The sequence below is a fragment of the Aegilops tauschii genome, chromosome 4, assembly GCF_002575655.3.
Source record: "Aegilops tauschii subsp. strangulata cultivar AL8/78 chromosome 4, Aet v6.0, whole genome shotgun sequence".
Classification (NCBI taxonomy): domain Eukaryota; kingdom Viridiplantae; phylum Streptophyta; class Magnoliopsida; order Poales; family Poaceae; genus Aegilops; species Aegilops tauschii.
The window spans coordinates 435,916,106-435,936,183 of NC_053038.3; positions in this window are offsets into that span (position 1 = coordinate 435,916,106).

Here is a 20,078-nt window from a genome sequence, read left to right on the forward strand (position 1 = left end):
ATTTCTCTCCCTCCGTCAAGGTTAGAATTCGTCTTTCTACCCCGTCCTACAAGTCTCTCACACAGAAACACACACGCTCTCTCTGTCGAACATGCCCACCCCTTTAATTCCGCCCACCCACAGCCACTAATGTCTCAAAGAATAATTATGTCTCTCACACATATGCCTAAGGTTAACTCGAGTTCCGGAACCATATGAATACATACAATGGGATTCCAGCAGAGCACCTTTTGTTTTGAGATCTCGCTCTCGCTCTCTCTCTCTCTCTCTCACACACACACACACACAGACACACACACACACACACACACACACACACGCGCGCGCGCGCGTAGACATTGTTTATCGCTTCATTTTTCCGGCACTTGCATGCACACCGTTTGTTTATCTCCGTGATGCTTTAAGTATGCCTCACACACATCCTATCTACCTATCCCTTAATATAGATATGGGTCACACAAACTCCTTCTCCCTACTAGCAAGATGCCCATGCGTTGCACGGAACATCAAGATGCATTTGTATGATTAGTTTATCTTGTGGGAGAAAAAGATGAACGAGGGAATGCCTTATTTGCAAATGTGGAGAGGGGTGTGGGTATCCTTTTGCAAAATTGCCATAGTTTCCTTCCTATCCGTCAGATATAAATCGGATGGCCTATATTGCAGGATGGCAGGAACATTATCATCACCAACTCTGTTTTTTATAAGAGTAGAGATATGTAAGTGTCACTGTCCCCTCCCCCACCCACCCACCCACACACACCCACTTCCCGACACCGGAGGAGTAGGGTGACACCTCAATCTTGATACTAATCTATTGACTGGCTTCTCTCTCTCACACACACACACACACACACACACACACACACACACACACACACACACACACACTACCCGACACCGAAGGAGTAGGGTGGCACCTTGATCTTGATAGTAATCTATCTACTCCTCTTTCAAACACACATAGATACACACACACTTGCTAGTTGTGCCTCTGTGCCTACCGCGCACACTCTCGATACGTCTTTCTCTCCCTTCGCTTCCCCCACCCCCAACCCCAACAATGACAGCAGAAGGGTGACAAATTGATCTGATCTTAATCTGTCAATCGGTTTCTCTCTCAAACATTGTGTCTCTGTGCCTCGCTCAAACACACGAGATAGGTCTTTTTCTCCGTAGCCCCCTAAATATGTAGACTTCTCGCGCGCGCACAGCTGTAGTGACGATGACGCTGAACCCAATGTGCCTTGTTTTCACCGGCCTCATGTGATAGTTTTCACCCTGTTTTCTGTTATTAACAAGATAACCTTTTCTTTGTTACTACTAGTGAATCTGAAATCATTCGGGGCAGACATATAATATATCACTCAACCCAATTATCGCAGTAACTATTTTAAAAGAAACTAGCTAGATGCCTGTGCGTTGCACGGAACATCAAGATGCATTTGTATGAGTAGTTTATCTTGTGAGAGACTAGCAAGATGCCCATGCGTTGCACGGAACATTAAGATGCATTTATATGAGTAGTTTATCTTGTGAGAGAAAAGGATGAATGAGGGAAGGCCTTATTTGCAAATGTGGAGAGGGGTGTGGGTATCTTTTTGAAAAATTATCATAGTTTCCATCCTATCTGTCAGATATAAATCGGACGGCCTATATTGCAGGATGGCAGGCACACCATCATCACCAACTCTGTTTTTATCTCTAACTCCTATAAAAGACTCAGTTGGTGATGATGGTGTGTCTGCCATCCGTCATTTCTGACCATCAAATCTGCATCTAACGACTATGATGTAAGTCGTGGCATTTCTGCAACAAGACCCCACTTCTCTGCTCCAATTTGCAGAAGCCCCTTAGTATCTTGAAACCAACCACATCCCTCCCCCACCTCATCAAAACAGCCACAAGGAATATATTTTGAGTGAAACCTAATATGACTATATTTTTAGTGATATATACACCAAACTAGAGTGTTTTTCTTTCAAATTTGTGAACATGTATTATTCTATTTTGGATTCGTTGCAACGCACGGGCACATTGCTAGTAAGAGTAGAGAAAAGGATCGATGAGGGAAGGCCTTATTTGCAAACGTGGAGAGGGGTGTGGGTATCTTTTTGCAAAATTGTGATAGTTTCCTTCCTATCTGTTAGATATAAATCCGACGGCCTATATTGCAGGATGGCACGCACACCATCAACACCAACTCAGTTTTCTACTCCCCCCGTTCCTAAATATTTATCTTTTTAGAGATTTCAACAAGTGACTACATACGGTGCAAAATGAGTGAATCTACACTCTAAAATATGTCTACATACACATCCGTATGTGGTACTCCATTTGAAATCTGAAAAATACAAATATAAGAGTAGACATGGAGATATATCTCCAGCATGGTCTACAACAAAAATGTGCTGGACTGGTTAGTGCCGGATGCTCGCAACGTGATGACTTGAGTTCGAATTCTGTCTTTAACTTTAGATTTTTATATTATATATTACTTATTTAATATATACTTCTTTCGCTACTGTACTGACAGTGGAACCCATAGAGTACTTAGAATACAAGATTAAGGATGGACTTGTTTCTTTTTAACGTTCTGTACGAAGCTGTAGCCACCCTGCAAGTCACGTGTACACTGTACATGCAATTAACTTTTTATAGAGGGAGAATCATACACGCAATTAACTCAAATGGATTGGATGTGACTCTATTATTTCCAGCATAAGAGCATCTCCAACGGCAGCCGGCAAATTTCCTCCCGCTTCCTTCCGCGGAGGACGACATCAAACGCCAGCGGCATACATTTTCACAACTCTAACCAACCAGATGAAATTCGTGCAAACACGAACTGTTTTCATATAAGCATGCAACATTTCGTATAAAAAAGCCGGATCTTCATATAAACATGATGGATTTCATTACATTTACATGAACTAAGCGGTGCTAATCCGGCTCTCTTGGTATAATTAATACTCCCTCCGTCTGGAAATACTTGTCCTAGAAATGGATGTATCTAGACTTATTTTAGTTATAGACACATCCAATTTATCCATTCTTAGAACAAATATTTCCCGCCAGCAGGAGAGGGAGTACCTAATCTAAATGGCCGCCCGCGGATCCCATTGTTTTCCTCATGTCCGGCAGACACTTGCGGTGTCGACGAAGGTCCTCGGAAGAGACGAAGCAGCAAAGAAACCACCTGAATGCGCAGTCGTCACCTCGGCGGTGGCCTTCATGGGACCCAAGTGGCGGTGGCCTCCCGTGTTCTACTTCTCCTCGATGATGGTGGCGAACACGGAGAAGCTGGCCACTGACTCGTCGCTCTCCACACACCCAGCTTCTGTCTCTGCCTGCATGGCGTTGCCGCAGGCACGGGAGGTGCGGCCGCAGGCACGGGAGGCGCGCCCACAGACACGGGAGGCGCGGCCACCGCAGACACTGGTGGCGCGGTACGACGCGGCAGCGACGACGCCTGTACTGGCATGCTCGCCGTCGTGCGGACGTGGAGCAACTCACCACTCCTCATCGAGCTGAACTGGAGCGGCGAGTTGCAGAACCACGCGCAGGATTGGGGCGACAACTGGCTCCGTCGGGCCAAGCAAGGTTGATGAAGTACCGAGCGGCCTCGCCCGTATCTGGAGGGCTCGGCGGGCCACCCAGCCGGGTAGTATGCTAGAAAATGGCTCCTGGGAAGCCATCGGAAGAGTGGAGAAAATGGTGGTGGAGGAGGAGATGGGGGAGCGGCGGAGGGGTGCGATTCTTGCCCACTGTCTGTCTGGCCTTGTTTAAATAGAGGGCGGATGGTAGGAGCTTGGCCGGCGTCTGGCCTAGTTTAAACTGAGGGCGGACGGGAGGAGCTCGGTCGGTGTTGCGTTTAATTCCGGCCCGCTCATGAACGGGCGTGTGTCCGGAGTAGGTTTCTCCGTTTGCATGCGGGTTTAACGGAGGGGTTTGATGGAGGCGAGGAGGCGTGTTCAGCCGGGCGTGCAGCGGGCGGCGCAGTACTATTCGATTTGACAGCGGGCGGTGCAGTTCCAGATGTGGCTTTAATGCAGATGAGGGAGCGGTAGCGGTTCCCGAAATGTTGAACGGCCAATGATGCATCCTCCTTCAATTAGCATCGTGCATGCATGAGGGAAGTAATGGGAGGAGGACCGGGAAAAGAGGTTGCACCATGTGAATGCAACGCAGTTTGCACTCATATAAAGGCGCCCCTCCATTCCAATGCATCTACCACATCGTACGCACCTAAGCATTTTCCTAAGCACCTACACTAAGCGCAAAAGTGCTCACTCCAGACCCATGGCGGCGATGCGCGCGAGCGGCAAGTGGCTGTGCCAGATGCTCCACGACGCCGGCCTGCGGCTTGGCGCCGAGGATCGTCTCCAGACGGTGTTCGCGACCGGCCGGTGGATGGCCGCCGTCGACGCCAACTATGACTCTTAGTTGGACCAGATGATCGTTGCCACCACCAACAAGTTCACCGTCCTCAAGAAGCTCGGGGACGACATCGCCGTACTCCTCCAGCCCGCGCTCCCGGGCTCCTCATTGCCTGCCACCCTAATCGGCCTCCATGGCCGGAACCTCTTTCAAGCACTGGTGGCCTTGCGATTGCCTGCCGACGCCACGAAGAATATCCACCTGGAGGTCGCGCTCGCCGCGAGGTGCCTTGCCCTGCAAGAATTCGTCGAACTACACATCCACATGTACGAGCAAATCGTGTACATAGGTATCTACAAGGACATTGAGGACGCTATGACGTTGGCCTTCCTCAACCGGCTGGAAGCCTTGGATGCCTTTGCTGAGAAGCACCTTGACCTCGCCACAAAAGCCGCCGCTCCTTAGCTGCCGGTCAGCGGCCCGACACACTAAGTTGAGGAGGAGGAGGTCGTACGTTGATGGATGCATCTTTCTTCTTGCCTCCTGTAACCACCACTGCAATCGCATCATCATGGCCTTAATTCTTATTGTGCTATTGCATTCTCGTTCCAGTCAATACCGACATGTGCGATCCATTTGCTTAATTATATGCATCACTGTAACTAGTACTCCATCCGTCAATTTATAAGTTGTGCTTACCTTTTCCATCAACTTCGTGCAACGCATGGGCATCTTGCTAGAAACACTGGAACATGTCGGACCGCATGTGACCAAACCGACGATGCGCCAACCTAGCTACTACGTACCCTGCTTATCTAGCGGAAATAGCCCCGCCCTAGCATTTCCAATCATTATTTCTATCTATCGATCGTGCCAAGGAGCCAAACCAAATGTTACAATTTATACATTTTTTCTCTACTCCTACTCCTATAAAAGACTCAGTTGGTGATGGTGGTGTGTCTGCCATCCGCCGTTTCTGACCATTAGATCTGCATCTAACGGCTGTGAGGTAAGTTGTGGCATTTTTGCAACAATAGCCCACTTCTCTGCTCCAATTTGCAGAAAACCCCTTATTATCTTGAAAGCAACCACATCCCTCCCCCACCTCATCAAAACAGCATGAGAAATATATTTTGAGTAAAAAGTAATAGATTAAGAATATATCAAAACAAGAGTGATTTCTTTCAAGTTTGTGAACAAGTACTACTATTCTACTACTTTGGATCCATCGCAACACATGGGCACGTTGCCAGTAAAAGGAAAAGGCCTGCCGCGTTCGCGTCGCACCCCCACACGCCCGGGAATCGGGAGTACTCCACGGCCCATTCGGCATGCCACATAGCTAGGGAAGGCGTGTTGCCTAGCATTTTCACTTTCACGTGGGACCGCCGTTGAGCAAATCGACCATTGGCAAACCACACCCTGCCCACCGCCGGGTTGGAAAATAGAAACGAGGGGAAGATCTAGCTGTAGCATAGAAGCCAAGGAATTTGGTGTCTGATGGGGCTTGTTGATAGAGTGTTATTTATTCATAACTAGCAAGATGCCCATACGTTGCACGGAAAATCAAGATGCATTTGTATGAGTAGTTTATGTTGTGGGAGAAAAGGATGAACAAGAGAAGGCCTTATTTGCAAATGTGGAGAGGGGTGTGGGGGAATCTTTTTGCAAAATTGCCATAGTTTCCTTCCTATCTGTCAGATATAAATCAGACGGCCTATATTGCAGGATGGCAGGCACACCATCATCACCAACTCTGTTTTTTATAAGAGTATATAGATAGAGATAGATATAGATATAGATATAGATAGAGATAGAGATAGATATAGAGATAGATATAGATATAGATATAGGATATAGATATAGATATAGAGGGTAGAGATTTGGTTACCAAATCTCATGCGTGGAATGCACGTGTAGCTTACTAGTTGGTTACCAAATCTCATCCGGGTTTGGCACGAGCTCGTACTGTGGGAGCACCACAAGGCCTTCCTATTTGTCGCAACGCACGGGCACATTTCCCTCTCGGGGCCCACGGGACCGAGCTTCAGTGGCTTAGTGCACCGGCCTATGAGTCAATGACATGCGGACCTTAAATGCGGCTGGCCCACATGTCATTCTCATGGTGGTGGCGTGGTTCACGACTCACTCATTCGAAATGAACTGGCCGGTGGTGGCGTGGCCATGGCGAGGGTGCCACAGTTGGGCGTTGAGGCATTACGAGGCGCAGATGGCCACACCGGCGGGTACTACCTGTAGTACAGAAGTACTCCAGCTGAGGATTGATGCCCGGGACGAAATGTGTCACAGCCGCTGGATGAAAATTTGATGGTTTGGGAGTATGGATCGGAGCAGGCAAACCGTGTCCAATCGGGTGTGGTTGTGGTAGAAAGTTGATGGTCGCCGCAGTTCAGCTGGCCCGCATGTCATGCACACAAAGGCAGAGGAGCGGTGGGGCCGAGAGGGATGAGGCGCACGTCGAGGGACGTCATGCCGTGGGTTGGAGCGGTGTCGTGGGAATCGGGTGTGGGTGTGGTAGTGGTAGAAACAAGAAACGTGATGGTCGCCGTGGTTCAACTTCCATGGACAAGCTGTCATGTCTGCTGACACATGCATTGCATACCACTCACTGCAAGGAGCAGTAGCAGAGAAAACTTGTTCCAAAGATACCATTTTTTCGATAAAATTCTCGAGATATCATTAGTTTTTACACATGGGATTACTCCTGCAAGGGTCAATCACAACAGGTGTTTTGTAAAAAAATGCATCTTGATGTTCCCTGCAATGCATGGGCATCTTGCTAATTATAGAAGAAGGCCACATGGGCATCTTGCCGCAGGGTGTGCCACCGACCCAAACTTCAATTTTCTGTTCAGACGATTAGGTGCACCGGATGCCGTGCCATGCTACAAAATGTTTAAAAAATAGCTCCAAAATTTTTAAAACCTATTATCTTCAAACCATCAAAACAACCCGAGGAATATATTTTGAGTGAAGCATGATTTACTTTTACTGATATATGTATATCAAAACTAGAGTATTTATATTTCAAGCCAGTGAACAAGTATTATTCTACTACTTTGGATCCATTGCAACGCACGGGCCAGCACATTGGTAGTAGTAGTCTCTATCTCTATCTGTACTCTACTCTTATTGTTATAAAAAACAGAGTTGTTGATGATGGTGTGCCTGCCATCCTGCAGTATAGGCCGTCCGATTTATATCTGACGGATAGGAAGGAAACTATGGCAATTTTGCAAAAAAAAAACCCACACCCATCTTATACTAGCAAGATGCCCGTGCGCTGCACGAAACATCAAGATCTTGTGGGAGAAAAGGATGAACGAAGGAAGGCCTTATCTGCAAATGTGGAGAGGAGTGTGTGTAAATTGTCATAGTTTCCTTCCTATCCGTTAGATATAGATCGGGCGGCCCATATTGCAGGATGGCAGGTACACCATCATCACCAACTCTGCTTTTTTATAGGCCGCCCGATTTATATATGATGGATAGGAAGAAAACTGTGGCAATTTTGCAAAAAGAAACCTACACCCCTCTCCACATTTGCAAATAAGGCCTTCCCTCGCTCATCCTTTTCTCTCACAAGATAAACTACTCATACAAATGCATCTTGATGTTCTGTGCAATGCACGAGGATGTTTCCTTGGGGGTCTCTCCAGCGCGGCGTGGCCATAGTTGCACGGAATATGCGGTTATCCTAAAAAAAGTCCTTCGCGGTTCCGCATGCACAAGAATTTGGTTCTGCTCGCAATATGGATGATACCTAGAGGATGAAGTGAACCCAGAGGCATGCTAGCACGGGAGTACTACTCATGTTCCTACTACTCCTACTAGTAGTAGTAGTAGTACAACTGTGGTACACTTGATGGTCAAAATACTATTATTCATCCGGTCCTCACAGTGAAGTGACAAGACCCTGCGCCCGAGGTGACACCAGTCCAGGCGGCGTGTCCGGGTTACCAAAGTCAGCCTCACCTTATGCACTGTGCAGTCACTGTCACCGCCGCTGTATAGCATGCCTCGCCTCGTCTCCCTCTCCCCTAGCACCACTCCATCTCCATCTCCATCTCGCCGGAGATCCAGAGGTCACTCTTCATCATCTCAGTGTGCCCCCGCGTACCCTCGCCTCGCTCGCCTCCCCCGGTACCACTATTCCCTCGCTAGCCGCTCCAGCACCGAAAGCCTTCCCCCCCGTAAATCAAGCCCCCCAAAACCCCACCTTCCAAACTCCACCATGGCCGAACGCGAACCGTGCAACATCCATATGAGCCGCGATTGGAGCAATCTCTCCAGTGACGTCGTCGACCTCTGTTGTTCGTGTTTGGATATGTTGAGCGTCCTGCGGCTGGCTGCATGCTCGAGGGGCATGCACACGGCCATCGTCGAAGCGAGGCCTAAGCTTTTCAAGACACCCTGCTTGCTGCTATCTGGTCTTGCAAGATTTGCTCACCATGATACAGAGGCGTACATGATGCCCCTCGACTTCAATCCGACCTCCATTAGACATAACTTCTTTGCCGGTATGTAGTGGGTCGCCATACATCATTTCCCTCGACTTCGATCTGATCACCATCGCCCGAAACTTCTTGCAGGTATGTACTGGGTCGGCATGAACTCCCACTAGATGGCTACCGTCAGAGAAGACGGGGAAAAGTTGGTGCTCGTGAACTTCCAGACCTCCCATGAGATTATCCTTCCTCCGTTGGATGATATAGAGTTTTACCTTCGCGGTCCAAGTCATCTAGATTACGTCGTCAGTTGGACGCACCTTGTTTTGCAGAAGATTGTAATCTGCCAAGTGCCCACACGACATGCGGATTATGCAGACTTCAAGCTAATTGCGTTGTTCGACAAGGGACTCGCCTATCTTTCCGTCGGTGCCTTCTTTAGTTGGAGACAGCTCAGCTCGCAGTGGATCGTCGTCAAAGCTGAGACACACTTCTGTGATGCTATTGAACACAATGGCATCATCTACGCGATTGACAAAGCAGATGGCACCACGTATTGTTGGGACGGCGCGTGTAAGTTGTTTCCGTCTGATGTTAATGATGACGCCATGACACTGTTTGAAATTTTTGTGATGATTAACATATCCCTGTTTGAGCAGAATTTGAGTAGTACTATGGCAATGTATTAGAGACGCCGTAAATCATCTATATTTGGAATGAGTTAATTCATGCGATTGTGACCATGTCATTACAGCCAATTTGTACCCCTGAATAATCGAGCTGTTAGGAAGATATTGATATTCTCCTTATTTTATAGTAATCTATATACTACTAAATATGAGTGTGTATCAACGGCCATGTTAGTTTCCTCATTTTCATGATGTAGAAACATGCATCACACTGTTGATTTCATCTAACCATACATTAGGGAAGCAAATGTGCATATGGAGAACTCTATATTTTGAAGTAGTGACATCCTGTAATGCTTACCATGTGTACATACCTCTGTTCGCCCTTCAGCAATCAATAGGTAGAATAATATGCTCACAAAATTTTGCCCACAGAACATGAGTATATAACAATGCATGGTCTGATAGTTTCCTTGAAGAATTTGTTTGTGAGGACAGAACATGATTACATAACATGCATGACATGGTAGTTTCCTGTGAAGAATCGATCGTGAGATAACATGAGTATTACCATGCATGGCACTTCTATATTTTCGAACCCAGTATACATTTCCCTGTATTTTCCTCCCAGTTCCAACAGGGACATATCAATGTTGTTTCTTGCATTATCCTACTCATACTCTGAACAATGCTGATCTTACATTAACAATGCCTGTCCTTTTCGATATGACGCAGTGTCCCTACAGTTACTGCCCTTTGTAATCACACCACCTTTGCCAAAAACAGGGAAGCACAACTGGTTCCTCGCTTGATCAGAGGACGAAAAAAGACTGATGATCATTCGGACACATGTTACGTCTATGAGTAGGATACCAGCTTGTTGGGGCCTGCAGGATTTTTGAGTTGGAGGTGGGTAAACAACCTTGGTTCATACTCTCTGTTTCTCGGACTCAATTATCCGATTAACCAGGAGATCACCGTTGGCAAGGACATTGATGGCAGAGAGGCTCTGTTTGCTATGGATAACTGTGTCTACACGGCGAGCCCTAGGAGTTCGGGAGCAAACTCCCCTGATTGTCAACGATACAGCCTGCAGCCAAAAGAAGGTGAGAATGACAAAGGCATCTAGATTAACTTTGATCCTTGGATGTGTCGAGTCCGATAGGCCGTGATGTGGTTCAAGCCTTCATGTTGATAGGTAATTGGGATGTTGCGTCGAAAGGGTGGAGTACTGGTGTCACCGGATCACTGGTGGCTGAACCGGGGCTGCAAATAATTATGGTGTTGGATCATCCCTCTTCGAATGACTTGTTGTCTTTGCTGCTTGTTCTGGATGGGTAGTTCTCTCTTTTGTTATGCATATTCCTTGTCATTTGGTCATCCTCGTCTATGTCACTCTTACTATGTAATAGTTGCCTCTATTTAGAATGTCATTCTCGTCTGGATCACGAGAGTCTGAGCGCTGCAGATGGTTGCGTTTTGGTGGTGTAGCAAGACTTCTTATGAACTATCATGTCTTGCTGTTTATGTCAGTAGTAGTCACTAGTCAGCGTTTGAATGTTGTATATATCGTTGTTTCGAACTGTTTATTGTCTCGAACTGCTGGTGGGCTAAATGAGGGCATCACCATTCTCCAGTGTTCAGAGCATATCTCCTTTTTCAAGTTATAATTTGAGCTCAGTGTCTTTTCGATGATGTACACTTGTTTGGGCCAGTGAGGTGTCGTTGAATATGGGCCGAGTAGTAACACAATGCCAAATAGGTCAATTATGACTCTCAGGCCGGGCTCTCAAAAGATCCTCAAAAAAAGGCCGGGCTCTCAAAAAAAGAAAGAATAGGGACTCTTAGGCTGACATGTGGGCGCCACCGGTGTTTTCGTGCGCTTGCGCGCCGAGAGCATATTGGCGCGTGTTCGAAATTCATGCTACCTTTTCATCCCCAATCAACCGCCCCTCCCCACCTCTGGAATCTCGATTCCTACTCCAGTTCCCCCAAATCCCCCTCCTGTACTCCCTGTACTCAAGCGCACTATCATGTCGCCCGTCAACGCGGATCTCCGAGCCGGAGATCCTGAGGTCCGTCCTGCCTTCGGGCGCTGCGTGCTGTCGCTCAACAGTGGGATGGCGGCGCTTGACGACCAGTTTGCCGGCAAATTGCTGATGGTAACCATCAACAGCGACCGGCCTCCCGTCTCGCCAGACGACCTTGTCAAAGCTCTTGGCACTGCGCACGGCATCCAAATAGGTGACTTGCTCATCGAAGTCTGTCCGCCACCAGCTGATTTCTTTGTCAGGTTCCGGACAACTTTCGACTGCAATCATGTGTTCGAATCTTCCCGACGTTTGTTCTGCGATGGCGCGCTGGTGAGCTTTGATCGGTGGCACCCAGGATGGGGTTCGGTGCCCTCTGAGCTTGAGTTTTTAACAAAGCTTACCTTCCACGGCATGTCACGATGTGCTTGGAACAACAAGTCCATGAATGAGCTTATCAACGACCTTGGAGGTGAGCTCGTAAGTATGTTTGTTCCTCCAGACAGCTGGGCTCTGACGGTTATGGCATGGATGAAGAAGCACCATACCGAAGGTGATTGGTGTTGAGATACCGGTGCAGGAACCGGGGTTGTACTATTCATCGCCATCAAGGCCGTCGCGGACCATGTTAGGGATGTTCTATATAGAGTGTTCGTGCATGTCGAAGAAGTGGTCAATCCATCAATCGAAGTCCTGCCGCCGCCGCTGGTGCCCGGGTCTGTCGACGACATCCATTACAGGAGTCAACGTCAGACTTTCCCCGTGTTGCTCGGAACGATGGATGGCACAGGGCCTACTCCATCGCGCGGCATAGGCCACTGCTTCTTTGGGAGAAGAGGCAGGACTGGCTGCCTGGATGTGCTCTAATTTGAGGTAACAACTGAATCTTGTTAGATGACCTATTCTATTTTTTTACCTGAACTTTTTTCAGAAAGGGCTATACGTCAACTTAATGTTCTAGCAGAACTTATATATTGTGTTGTCTGTCTGTTTTCTTTGCACATCATTCAAGATATTTCCCCGTCATTGATAAAGACGATGAACCGTTATGTACGAGTTCGTTGGTTTCAACATAGCCCTACCCGTAGCGATCCACTGCTTCCACCCCGATTGTGCTGCCTGCGTGAAATTTTGTTATGCAAGTTCAGTGTGCTATGATGTTCTATATGATTGTGTCAACTATATAAGTTTTTACTGAGCATCATCAATGCATATGGCTGAAAGAGCATCGACCGATGGGTCTCTCTATCTCTCTCTCTCACACACACACTCACACACATGCACAAGTGGGACCCATTGAATTATTTCTTCGCTCGTGACAACTTTTAATTAGGTTCCACTGTACTCTAACTTTTTTCTTAAGTTATTAATTGAGCTCAGTGACATCAAAAAGTTGTACAGAAGCCTTGTTTGGGCCTTTTCGGCGTCGCTGAATGTGGGCTGAGTAGCCATGTAAGGTTGTACTGTACTACACAGGCCTTTTTTCAACATCAGCAATGCAACTGGGCCAACAGTTGTACACAATCTGGGTCAACTTGTTATTCTCCGCCCCGCTGGGCTACAAATCTTTCCTAGGAGGGATGCATTAGGCTTAACAAGAAAATGGGCTTTAAGAAATAATAAATGGGATGTAATTATAAAAAATGGGCAGTAACTATAAAAAATGCACCAAACACATAATTAGTTTATAAAATATTACTTTTGGATTTTGAAAATTTTAATATCATTAATTGTTGCGCGCGCAATGTTTCGTTGGATTTTTACGTAATACAAATTTATATTGAAATTATATTTAGCCTGACTAGAAATTTCAGGACAAAAACATTTCGGATCCTATCAAAATGTGGGAAATTTTATTGAATTATGTTTTGAACGGTTGGTTGAAATTATTAATCGTTGTCCTAGCTAGAAAATGGGCTGTACTTTTAACAAACTGTAAATGGGCTGTAGTAAATTCCATTAGAATTCAAAAATGGGTTGTGCATTCTTACAAATCGCAAATGGGCCATAAGTTCTCTGCCACACACTTGTGGGCCTACTAAGTTGACTCGTATGCAAGGCTTTGTCAACTTATAGTCAACACACGGTTCTAGCAGCAGTGTCCATTGGATGTCCATCCAACGGATGTCGTGCTTCTTCTTCAATCTCGGATATTCTAGCTTCAGCCGCCCAAAAAATGATTCCTCCCCCTGACATCTGGGGTGCATCATTTCGGAGGCTGACCTGTGGGCCTACTAAGTTGACGCGTACCAAGGGCTTTGTCAACTTAGTCAATATAAACGATTCTAGTTGCAGTGACCGTATGATGTCCATCCAACGGCCGTTGTGATTCTTCAACCTCTGGTCTTCTTGCTCTAGCCACCCAAAGCAGCGCCGGTCGTTCCGTCTGCTCCTGCCTCCCGTGGCCGGCTGTGCTGCCGCGGAGGCCTCACCTTCCCCTACCAGTCCCACCGCTGGCCAGGCCCTGCGGCGACGGCATCCTCACATCGCAGCCGAACCAGTGAACCCTCGTACTCCTCTCCGCATGGGCATCCACTGTCGCGTCTTCCCTAGCTCCGCTTCGTCCCCTTCCTAGGCCTCACCGTTGTCCACCGCCTTGGTGCTCTCGGCGCGGCGTGGTCAACGTGGTCAAGGAACGACTTCCATCGGAAGAGTACCGTACGTGGAGAGGCTGGCAACTGGGTCCACGGCCGCAGCAAGGAAGTGCCTCCTTATTACGCACAAAATAATTATTCCTCCACCTGACAGCAGGGACCCACCGGACGGGCCACCATATTTCACAAAAAAAACATTTCCCCCATGACTGCTAGGACCCACCAGCTACATCTTCGCACGCAAGGAAGTGCCTCCATATTACGGGCAAAAAAATGATTCGCCCCCTGACTACTGGGACCCACCAGCTACATCTTCGCACGCAAGGAAGTGTGTCCATATTACGGTAAAAAAAATGATTCGCCCCCTGACTGCTGGGACCCATCAGCTACATCTTCGCACGAAACGAAGTGCGTGATAGTCGGGACCCACCCGGTCGAAGCGTCCGTAGCGTTGTCATTCTGGTCGCGAACGTGTACGTACATACTGGTCAATCGGTCTGTCTGCAGGCTGCAGCGATGAACCGTGGCCGTGTAAGGAAGGGCACGTGTGGTAGTAGAGGCGCGCACGTAGCATGTACACGTACGTACAATGGCCAGGGTGGAAGAAAGTAAATACGGCCACATACGCACATACGGGCGGGGTCTCGAACGCCTACTCACCCATACGTACGGCCAGGGCTCGTGTACATGGCTGTGGCTGGGTCGGAGCGGAGAAACTGCGTCGTCGTCGTGTTCATGGGGAGGCAACGGAATGCGTTGTGTTCATTGGGAGGCAATGGAACGCATGCTGTTCATCGGGAGCCAACCGGCTTGGACGGAACAGGTAATGGAAACGAGGCCTGGCGTACCGCAGAACGAAGGAAACGGCCTTGTGTTCGACCGGCCACGGTGGAAACGGGATCCTGTTCATCGGGAGGGGTCTGGCATACCGCAAAACGGAGGAAACAGACCTCCTACTGTCGAAACGGGGTCCTGTTGATCGGGAGATGTGTGGCGTACCGCAAAACGGAGGAAACGGACTTGTGTTGGAGCGCTATGGTCGAAACGGGGGTCCTGTTCATCGGGAGGGGTGTGGCGTACCGCAAAACAGGACTCCACGGGATACTGTTCATCTCCACCGTCGACCTCCTCCGGCCTCCACGGGCTCTTGTTCATCCACCTTCAACCTCCTCCAGCCTCCACCTGCGACTGTTCGTCCACGGGCTCCTGTTCATCCAGCCTCCACCGCGCGCTTCTCCACCGGCTACTGTTCAACCAGCCCTCTCCACGGGGGTCCTGTTCAACCACCCCTCCACGGGCTACTGTTCATCCAGCCCTCCACCGGCTACTGTTCAACCAGCCCTCCACCGGCTACTATTCAACCAGCCCTCCACGGGGTCCTGTTCATCCAGCCCTGCACCGAGTCCTGTTCATCCACCGGCTCGATCGATCGGGGTACTGTTCATCCACCGGCAATGACCTCTACTACCACAGGGTCCTGTTCATCCAACCCCCACCGGGAACTATTCATCCAAACCCCCTCAACAACGCTCACTGTTCATCAAGGGAAGGAGGCAGCAGTGTTCGATCGGCTTCAGTTAGCAGCAGTAGCAAAGGAATCACTCGGGTTCAGTTAACAGCAAGGGATCGATCGATCGCTCGGGTTCAGTAATGCGTAGCCTGCAGTGCAATCGCTCGGGTTCAGTTAGAACCCAACTCCTCGCTCGGGTTCAGTTACAGCGCAACACCTCGCACACACGCGCGTACGTACGAGAGAAACGCGCATCGCTCGACCCCCGACCACCCACCGTAACCGGGACCTCCCCGATATTTTTCTCGCCCTCGCTTCGACCACGGTTTTTTCCGTCATGGACGGCCCAAAGAATGTCATGCAGCTGCGTCTCCGGCCTGCCCAGGACAAAAAGCCCATTTTCTGTCATAGAAGTAGGAGCCCACCACATCTATGATGATACCGGATTTTGTCACAATTATCGTCATAGAAGTGTCATAAGTATGACAGAATTTTTTTTCGTTCGGCCCAAAATGTCACGGATGTGTCTTTTTTTGTAGTGCTACAAAGCTCGACTTGTCGCAAAAGGTTTTCAACAAGTTCAAGGGGTTGACTACGATGAGACTTTCTCACCGATAGCGATGCTTAAGTCTGTCTGAATCATGTTAGCAATTGCCGCATTTTATAATTATGAAATCTAGCAATTGGACGTCAAAACTGCATACCTTAATGGATTTCTTAAAGAAGAGTTGTATATGATGCAACCAGAAGGTTTTGTCGATTCAAAAGGTGCTAACAAAGGGTGCAAGCTCTAGTGATCCATCTATGGACCGGTGCAAGCATCCCGGAGTTGGAATATACGCTTTGATGATGTGATCAAAGCATATGGTTTTATACAGACTTATGGTGAAGCCTGTATTTACAAGAAAGTGAGTGGGAGCTCTATAGCATTTCTGATATTATATGTGGATGACATATTGTTGATTGGAAATGATATAGAATTTCTGGATAGCATAAAAGGATACTTGAATAAGAATTTTCAATAAAAGACCTCGGTGAAGCTACTTATATATTGGGCATCAAGATCTATAGGGATAGATGGAGACGCTTAATAGGACTTTCATAAAGCACATACCTTGACATAGTTTTGAAGAAGTTCAAAATGGATCATTCAAAGAAAGGGTTCTTGCCTGTGTTACAAGGTGTGCAATTGAGTCAGACTCAAAGCCCGACCATGGCAGAAGATAGAGAGAAAATGAAAGTCATTCCCTATGCCTTAGCCATAGGTTCTATCATGTATGCTATGCTGTGTACCAGACTTGATGTGTGCCTTGCCATAAGTTTGGCAAGGAGGTACCAAAGTAATCCAGGAGTGGATCATTGGACAACAATCAAGAATATCCTAAAGTACCTAAAAAGGACTAAGGATATGTTTGTCGCTTATGGAGGTGACGAAGAGCTTGTCGTAAATGGTTACGTCGATGCTAGCTTCGACACTGATCCGGATAACTCTTAAGTCAAAAACCGGATACATATTTGTATTGAACGGTGGATCTGTCAGTTGGTGCAGTTCCAAGCAGAGCATCGTGGTGGGATCTACATGTGAAGCGGAGTACATAGCTGCTTCTGAAGCAACACATGAAGGAGTCTGGATGAAGGAGTTCATATCCGATCTGGGTGTAATACCTAGTGCATCGGGTCCAATGAAAATCTTTTGTGACAATACTGAAGCAATTGCCTTAGTGAAGGAATCTAGGTTTCACAAGAGAACCAAACACATCAAGAGACACTTCAACTCCATTCGTGAAAAGGTCAAGGATGGAGACATATAAATTTGCAAAATACATACAGATATGAATGTAGCAGACCTGTTGACTAAGCCTCTTCCGCGAGCAAAACATGATCAACACCTAGACCCCATGGTCGTTATATTCATTACAATGTAATCTAGATTATTGACTCTAGTGCAAGTGGGAGACTGATGGAAATATGCCCTAGAGGCACTAATAAAGTTGTTATTATTATATTTCCTTATTCATGATAAAGTTTATTATTCATGCTAGAATTGTATTGATCATAAACTTAAATACATGTGTGGATACATAAACAAATACCGTGTCCCTAGTGAGCCTCTACTAGACTAGCTCATTGATCAAAGATGGTTAAGGTTTCCTAACGAGGAACTTGTGTTCTCACTTGATAACGGGATCACATCATTAGGAGAATGATGTGATGGACAAGACCCATCCGTTAGCTTAGTATATGATCGTTCAGTTTATTCCTACTGCTTTCTTAATGTCAGATACATATTCCTTCGACCATGAGATCATGCAACTCCCGGACACCGGAGGAATGCCTTGTGTGCTATCAAACATCACAACATAACTGGGTGATCATAAAGATGCTCTATAGGTATCTCCGAAGGTGTCTGTTGGGTTGGCATGGATCGAGATTGGGATTTGTCACTCCATGTATCAGAGAGGTATCTCTGGGCCCTCTCGATAATACACATCACAAGAAGATTGCAAGCAAAGTGACTAAGGAGTTAGTTACAAGATGATGTATTACGGAATGAGTAAAGAGACTTTCCTGTAACGATATTGAACTAGGTACGAAGATACCGACGATCAAATCTCGGGTGAGTAACATACCGACAGACAAAGGGAATTGCGTATGTTGTCATAAGGTTCGACCCATAAAGATCTTCATAGAATATGTAGGAACCAATATGTGCATCCAGGTTCCGCCATTGGTTATTGATCGGAGAGGCGTCTCGGTCATGTCTACATCATTCTCGAACCCATAGGGTCCGCACGCTTAACGTTCGTTGACGATATAGTATTACATGAGTTATGTGATTTGGTGACCGAAAGTTGTTCGGAGTCCCGGATGAGATTACAGACATGAAGAGGAGGATCCGGAATGGTCCGGAGGTAAAGATTGATATATAGGACGATGCTATTTGGTCACCGGAAAGGTTTCAGAGTGTATCGGGTAGTCATCGGATCACCGGAAGGGGTTCCGGGAAGCCCCGGGAGGTTGATGGGCCTTATGGGCTAAGAGGGGGGAACACACCAGCCCACAAGGGGCTGGCGTGCCCCTTCCCTTGGCCGACGGCCCTATGGATGGGAAGGGGGAGGGCTAGCCCCTCTTTCCTTCCCTCCACCTAAGAGGAAGGAAAGGGGGAGCGCCACCTCCTCCTGCCTTCCCCCCGCAGGCAAACAAGGAAGGGGGGCGCCATAGGACAAGAGCCTAAGGGGGCCGGCCAGCCACCTTGGGGCGCCCCTTGGCTGCCCCCCTCCCCCACCTATATATGTATGAGGGAGGGGGCACCACACAAACCCACGACAATCTCTTAGCCGTGTGCGGCGCCAGTCGTGGTTTTGTCACGGCAGATGTCCTAGGGTGAGGACTTAGTCGTGAGGCCAACGCATCTATGTAGTTGCTTGAGAGGGGTTGAGCGGAATCGAGAGATGCAACACAAGACGAGGATTTAGACAGCTTCGGGCTCCGGGAAACATCATCCGGTAATAACCCTACATGTTGTTTGAGGCTAGATCTCATTACGCTCATGAGGGAGTCGCCGTAAACCGGCTCTCCTCTAATTGTGTCTAGCCCTAGAGATTATTGATTGTTGCCTTGTCCCTCTTTGGGTAGCCCTGCCCCTCCTTATATATGTTGAAGGGGCGGGTTACATGTGGAGTCCTATTAGGATTAGGACTAGTCTATCTCTAATACAAACCGGATACAAGTCCAGGTCTTAACTCCTTGTAAGACAAATATTCCTCACGCCTTTCCTTGTAAACCGGCCCACCATAGTATGAATCGGCCTTCATGAACCGCCCGTTGGGCCACCGGGTCTTGTCGCTCCTCTAACCCGCCTGCCGGATTACCAATGAATCGTAAACCGCCAGGTCCAAACGGGCCGCCAGTGGATCGTCAATTCTCAGCCGGGTCTCAAGTAAACCGCCAAGTCCGGCCGGGTTATACTTCCGGCCGGTTTACGCCACGGGGTATATCCCCGACATTAGCCCCCAGTTTAATTTGGATTTATCCATGTTAAACTGATCCTGTAAAACAAACACAAGAACAAATTTGACAGATTATGCTCCGGGTTAAGAATTCTTGTAAACCGGCATCTGATCATCCTTAAGTCCTTGTCATTTCCTCCTTCTAGAAAATCCGGGTCAACAGGCCAGCTTCATACTCAATTTTCTGACATTGGTTTCTCACAGAGAAATATTGTGAAGAATAATCCACTTGAGTGGGCTTCCAAAGCGCCGGTTTAAGAAATATGGGTCTTGAAATACTTATCTGATATTCAGCCGGTTCGAAGATGTAAAACTTGCCGGTTTAATATTACCAAAATTGCCGGTTTATAAATATTGATGGCACCGGGTCATAATTGTTGTCGACACCGGGTCATGTAGTTGATCTTCCTGATTTGCTCAAAACTGATAAACTGAAGACGTTCCTCCTTTATATGC